Source organism: Marmota marmota, unplaced genomic scaffold, assembly GCF_001458135.2.
Source record: "Marmota marmota marmota unplaced genomic scaffold, marMar, whole genome shotgun sequence".
In the NCBI taxonomy this organism is placed as follows: Eukaryota; Metazoa; Chordata; class Mammalia; order Rodentia; family Sciuridae; genus Marmota; species Marmota marmota.
The window spans coordinates 7,701,815-7,709,675 of record NW_026000211.1 but is presented as its reverse complement, the minus strand read 5'-3'; positions in this window follow the sequence as shown (position 1 = coordinate 7,709,675).

The following is a 7,861-nucleotide window of genomic DNA, read 5'->3' as shown; positions in this document are numbered from 1 at the left end:
TCAGGTGATGCTTGCAGGGACTCCAACCCTGCCACACATTGCCTTGTTTCTCTGGCTTTACATTGAAATCTCCATGAAAGCCTCTGTGATCCTATAATTGTTGCATTCTGCATGCTGAAAAAATCAGCATATAAGTGTTGCCAAGGTTCTCCACTGCAGGAGCAGTAACCAGGCCCCCATGAACCATGCATGCATCAGGGGCCTCTGAATGTCTATATGGCTGGACAAGGGGAAATGAATCTGGGAAAAACAATTCCCTAGGTAGCTTTGTGTGAGCAGGGTGCCCCATAACTCTCTTCTCAAAGTAAAGTATTTCAAATGTGTTCACAGTATTGCACCCTTGAGCCTGCAATGGTTATGGTATTTCTAATTCCCCACCACACTTTTTTTTAAACTAAAATAATTTTTGTTTGTCCTAAATATTTACATAGGACAGTAGAATGCATTTTGACACATAAATGGAGTATAATTTCTCATTCTTCTGATTATACATGTTGTAGAATCGTACTGGTTATGTAATCATATATGCACATAGGGTCATAATGTCCAATTCATGCTACTATCCTTCCTACCCCCAAACCCCTCCCCTTCCTGCACTTACCTCTGTCTAATCCAAAGTACCCCTATTCTTCCCTAGCTTCCTCTTATTGTGAATTAGCATCTTCATATCAGATAGAACATCTAGCCTTTGGTTTTGGGGGACTGACTTATTTAGCTTAGCCTGATATTCTCCAGCTCCATGCACTTACCTGTAAATGCCATAATTGCTATAGTCACAGCAATAACCTCACTTCTTGGCATCAATTTTCTGGGTTACTCAGCTTTCTATAACTACAACAAAATATATGACAAATCAACTTATAAACAGGTTGTATTTTTGCTTACACTCTTCAGGTTTTACTCCATGGTTACTCAGCCCAGTTGCTTCTAAACCTGTGATGAAGTATTACATCATGGAGGAAACAGGACAGAAAAAAAGCTACTCACCACATGGTAACCAGGAAGCAGAAGAGATAGGTGGGACAACATCCAAATGTTTCTAACAAGAGTATACCCCCAGTGACCTCACTTCCTTCCAGTTGGCCCCACCCCCTAAAGATTGCATAACTCCCCAGTACCACCACAAGCTGACAACCCAGTCATTAACATATGGCCTTTGAGGGACATTTAAAATCAAGACCATAATACAACCAAAATTATGTGTTTCAGAAAAGGATTTAAGATTGCTCACAATTATAGTTGATTTCAGAAAATAAACAAGTAAACAGAATAATAAATAAATGCTGCCAATTAATGACCCCACAATAAATAATCTACAGTTGAATAAATAATTCTTTAGGCTGAGCCCAGAAGTATCAACATTGGCAAACTTAATGAATCTTTTATAAACTGTTGTTAATAGTAGATTTTAGATCTGACAAGTATGTATTCTTGAAATATGCAGAACCACGTATCATAGGGCTTTCAAACCCCATTCACTGATATTATCTCAAGTATGGGGCCATTTTTCCAACAAAGATAGCAGCGCATCTTTTGATTAGCCTTAAAGCTTTTTAAACTCATTTGTATTTATGGGTGACCCAAAATAGTTATGTCAGGCTGAAAAAGAGAAGACTCATAATGTAGCAAGTGTTCACAGCTATACAATTTGTTTGTTGATGATTTGGGCTACAAAAATCAGATAAATTAGATTAGCATTCCTGCTCTGACAAACACAACCCTGGGTCTTTGGACAAACTAATGTCTATGACAAGGTTTGCTCATCTTTAAAATGGTTAAAATAATCATTTCTACCTCAGATCAGAGAACTGAGCCTAGCACATATTAAGTCCTCAGTAAACATAACACTGGTAAATCAGTTTTAGATTTGCTATAACTCTTGCTTAGCTAGAAAGCAACAAATAAGAAAAATAATTCTATCTGTATTCAACCTCAGTTAATTTAAAGCAGAATTCATCACTTAGAGTCATAAGTACTAAAGAATATTAAACTAACTTAACTCTGAAGCATTTAAGACCCTTCAGTCAAATATGTCAAAAATGATCTCAATAGTATTTGAACACATTATTTTCTTTAATAATGCAATCAAGAAGTAATCATTTTAAAACTACAACAATTTAAATTAAAAGACCAAGCTTTTCAAAGTACATTTATTCTGGCCTTTCCAGGAACACACATTTCTCTGCTCGATAGCAGTGTGATTTCTGTTTTGAACATTCCCGTGCACACTTTGACTTGTGGCCTTCACTCCTTGTTAGGTTTGTTGTTTCAGTTTTTATTATTCCCTGTGAGCATGTTCTTGACAAAGAATACAGGTCTGGACCATTAACCTAGACAAGGATACTGGGCCACATTTTAGAGATTTTTTTATTTGAACACCTTTGATCCCAAGCAAAACTTCTGAGCTGACAGATTATTCAGAATTTAATGCATATTAAACAACGTACAGAAACATTCACCCTACTTGTCCCCAAAACTATTCCCTACACCAGAGATTCCAGCCAGTTCCAGAAAAGTCCATATAACCTACAGTAGGATTCAATGGTGGCTCAAGTATATTTATTTTTCTTGAGTAGATTACATAAGTAATAAAAGACAAACAGAATAGCTTCTATGGTGAACTAGCTTGTACCTTTGTCATTATTTTTATACTACATCTCTACTCAAAACTCAAAGAAGGACTCCCGTCTTCTCTTTTGTTAACAATTTGAGAAGAGATGGATTGAGCTTAACTCTGGAGATTAGCCCAGCTGTTTGGAATTGTATCTGGCATTTAGTTGTCCAAAATTAATAAGCAATCAGAAGTCACTAGATCCATTCATTCAAAACACTGAATACCTGCTATGTGCCTCACTGCTGTAGAGGCTAGGGATATACCAATAAATACAAAGGGCTTTTTAATGCATGTGCCTCCAAGAATTGGGCTTTATAGTTCTAATATTTAAGCCTTTAAAAATTCTAACAAGATTAGATCTTATAGAAAAAAAGAAAGAAAACAGAAAGAAAGAAGCTTAAAATAAGCAGCCAGGGTTTGTGGAGTGTTTGTTTGTTTGTTTGTATTTTTCTCATGCTGTTTCTTTACCCCTCAAAATAAATAAATAAATAAAAGAAGAAAATAGAAAATATGAAAGGAAGGAAGGGGGAAGAGGGAAAGAAGGGGTATGAATGAATGAATGGTGGCTTTTTGATAACAAAAACACATTCTACATTTTACAAAGAATAAATAACCATGATCAAAAATACTACTTATAAAGATAATTAGCTGCAGGTAAGGCTGAACATTGGGAAATATAGTACTTGGCACAAATTCAATATTCACAATAGTGAATTCAATGAGTAGAGCACTATTTTCTTCAAAGTTTCTAAAACAATAAGCAACAGTCTATCATTATGAACAGGAGTCAAAATGAGGTGGAGTGTTATTTACACATCAAATTTGTTAAGATTGTGGAAATCTAGAGAGTGTTTTAATTGTTATTCCTGTAGAGACAAATGTCAAAAGAAAAACCCTCAAGTAAGATGTGATTAGAACATGAGCTTGTCCATCAAAGAAGCCCTTATGTGCTGTACCTGTGGGTAGCTATACCATGCTTGCTGCTCAGAGAGATTGCTTTCAACTTCAGGTTAGGCAAATTTAAGAACTGCAGATGAAGAAAACAGATGTGGACAACAATACTCCCAGTTTAAATCAAACAACTGCTACCATGCCCTCCTGTGAGGGAACAGATGGTGGTAGGTAACAGATTTCCCCATAACCATTAAAAGGAGGGCATGGAGCCAGATTGTACTAATTGAAGAAAAACATACTAACTAAAAGACAGTAACTTTTAATTGTTATACCATCTACTCTTTCTTAGAAGCAGATTTCAAAGGGTTGGGAGATTTTGGAAAACTAAACAATTCAACCCATACTGATTCAGACTCACAGTAAATTATTTTTCTTAGCTCAACAAATAGCATCATAAACTACAGAGATGTCTGAGCCAGAATTCTGACAGTCCCACCCATTCTCTTATAGCTAGAGGCCCAAACTGCAATGTCATTAAGTCCTGTTTATTTTATGTCCAAAGAGCATCTTGGGTTAATTTATTTTTCTTCACCTCTATTGTCACCACTTAGCCAGTTTCACCTTACAGAGGAAAGAGGCATCATCTCTGGGGAAAGCTAGCATCATTACAATTATTTTATACACAATGAATGACATTCAGTCTGAAAAATATTAGGAAAGGTAGGATTTTCTAACTAAAATCCAACAAAACAAAAAAAAACAGACAAAAGAGGGGGATCTACAGATAAGATGTTGGGCTTAGAAGATGAGAAAGCTGAGATAACTATGATTAACATATACCAGAAAATAAGAAAAAGATGAAGGAAAGCAATTAAAAGAAAGAATTTCTTCAAACTCTTGGCATTTCTGGTTAAGAATCAAATACAAATTCTAAAAATGAAAAATACTAGAATTAAAATTAAAATTTTAATTGATGGGATTGTACATTAGGCATACACTTTAGTCTGTTTGCTGCTGCTATAATAGAATACCACAGACTGTTTACATTATAAAGAATAGACATTTATTTGGCTTTTACTTCAAGTCTAAGAAGTCCAAGATCAAGGAGTTACATCTAGTGAGGGCCTTCTTACTTCATCATAACATGACAATATCATCACCAGGAGAGAGACTCAAGAGAGGAAAAGGGGGCCAAAATCCTCCTTTTTATAATAACACACTACCACAATAATAGCCTTAATCTATCCATGGAGGCAGGGCTCCATGACCTAATCACCTCTTATAGGTTCTGTCTTTATAAAATATTTTTATTATGCATTGTAGTTATACAAAATAGTGGGATTTATGTTGACATAATAACACGTATGGAATGTAATTTGCTACTCTTAAGTGTCTGGTACTTCCCCTTTCCCTCCTCTGCTCATATTCCTTTATTCTACTGGTCTTCTTCCGTTTATTTATATATTTTTAAATGGTACTTTATAGGTATATACAAAGGTAAACTTCACTGTGGTTCATTCATATATTGTATATAACATTATCTGGTCAATTTCCTTACATAGTTTCTCCCTCTTTCCATCTCTCCTCCCTCCCCCTCTACCCCCTTTCCTAGTCCACTTATCTCTTCTATTTTCATGGGATTTCCCCCACCCTTTGTCCTCTTATTTTTATCTATCTTCTACATGTGAGAGAAAATATTTGACCCTTGACTTTCTGAGTCTGGCTTATTTTATTTACCATGATATTCTCCCATTCCATCCATTTACCTGCAAATATCATAATTTCATTCTTCTTTATGTCTGAGTAAATCTCCATTGTGCGCCACATTTTCTTTGTCCGTTTATCTGTTGATGGGCACCTGGGATGATTCCGTTACTTGGCTACTGTGAATTGCATGGCTATAAACATTAAACATTGTAAATATAAACATTGATATACATCACTATAGTATGCTGATTTTAGTTCTTAGTTCTATTCATCCTTAAATATCAAGAAGTGTGATAGTAGGGTATATGGTGGTTTTATTCCTAGTCCTTTGCGGCATCTCCACACTGCTTTCCAAAGTCTTTGTACTAATTTTTAATCCCACCAAAAATGTATGAGTATACCTTTCCCCCATATCCTCACCAGCATTTATTATTATTTGTATTTCTGATGATTGCCATTCTAAATTGGAGTGAGATAAAATCTCTATAGTTTTGATTTGCATTTTCTCTGATTGCTAGGAATGTTGAACATGTTTCATGTGTTTGTTGGTGATTTGTATTTTTTGAGAAGTGTCTGTTATTTTTTTCTCACTAATTAATTGGGTTATTTGGGGGTTTGGGTTTTTTTTAAATTCTTTATATATTCTGGATATTAGTTCCCTATCTGTAGGTTCTTCCTTCATACTCTTGTTTCCTTCTGTGCTATCACATTTAATGATTCTTGGCTTTATTTCATGAACTTTAAGAGTCTCCTTAAGAAAGTTAGTGCCTACATCAACATGTTGGAATGTTGAGCCTATGTTTTCTTCTAGTAGTTTCAAAGTTTCTGGTCTAATCCCTAGGGCTTTGAACAACAGCACCAATATTCATATTATCTTTTTTTTAATTTACTTGTGGTACTGGGATTGAATCCAGATCCTTGTACATACTAGGCCAGCACTCTACCACTGAGCTGCATCCTCAGCCCCTAATTCCTAGGTCTTTGATCTACTTTGATTTAACTTTTATATAGGGTAAAAGGAAACTAGTTTCACTATCTACATATGGATATCAAGTTTTCCCAGCACCATTATTTTAAAAGGCTATCTTTTCTCCAACATTGATTTTTGGCAACTTTATGAAATATAAAATAGCTATGCCTATGCTGGTTTGTCTCTGTATCTTCTATTCTATTCCATTGGTCTCCATGTCTGTTTGGATACCAATACCAGGCTGTTTTTGTTACTCTAGCTCTGTGGTATGATTTAGGTATTGTGATTTCTCCAATATCATTCTTTTTACTCAGGATTGTTTTGGCTATTCTGAATCTATTATTCTTCCACATGAATTTTAGGATTTTTTTCTGGTTCTCTGAAGAATATCATTGATATTTTCATGGGAATTGCATTGAATCTATATAATGCTTTTGGCCATTTTGACATCAATTCTGCCTACCCAAGAACTTGGGAGATCTTTCCACTTTCTAAGGCCTTCTTCAATTTCTTTCTTTAGTGTTCTATTGTTTTCACTCTAGAGGTTTTTTACCTCCTTGATTAGATTTATTCCCAAGAATTTTTTAGATTATTGTGAATAGGATAATTTTCCTGATTTCTTTCTCAGCAGATTTATTATTGGAATATAGGAAAGCAATTGATTTATGTGCATTGATTTTGTATCCTTTACTGATTACCAACTCTAAAAGTCATGGAGTATTTTGGGGGTGTTTTAGGTATAGAATCACATCATCAGCAAACACAGGTGATTTGACTTCTTTTCCTATTTATATCTATTTGATTTCCTTTTCTTGCCTAATTGCTCTTAATAACATAATAATGTTACATAATAATATTAAATTTCAATATGATTTTGGGGGACGCATTCAATTATAGCAAAAGAAGGAAACAATATTAGTGAACTGAAAGGTCATTAAAAAATATCCAAAATAAAACAGAGAGGAAAATGAATGAAGAGTATGGATCAGACAATAAGCAACACATTAGACACCATGGGAAAATTTCAGGGGAGTAGAAAAATTCCAGGGAGGAAAAAAATATATATTTAAGAAAATTTTGACCAAGAATTTTCCAAAACCAAAAGAAAAGATAGATACAGATTAAATAAGCACAAATAGAATAAATTTCAAGAGAAAATGCAGCTTCACACTCTACACTAGAGAGAGAAAAAAACCAGAAAAGCAAAAACAAAACTTTATTTTTAGTGAAAGAAACTTATGACTATGGTTAACTTCTCAGCAGAAATTAATATAATTCAGATGAAGGATAGAGTGCTATCTTTGAAATGTATAAAATAATAACTACTAACTAGTATTTAGTACTCCATAATAATATCTTTCACAAATTAAGGTGATATATATATTATAAAATGTAAGATTGTCAAGTTGGTTGAGAAAATAAAATTTAACTTATGCTATTTATAAAAGACATGCCTTAAGTTAAAAAATCTAAAAAAAATCAAATTAAATGTAGATTAAAATTTATACCATCTCAAAAACACTAACCAAAATAAAATGGTGGAAATACCAATATCAGATATGCTAGATGGTATTCATTAAGACATTCTTGTCTTAATGAAAAGGGAGCTAAGCCACCATAATGATATAACAATTATAAGCTTATGTGTACTCAGGATAACTGCAAAAGTTAACAAA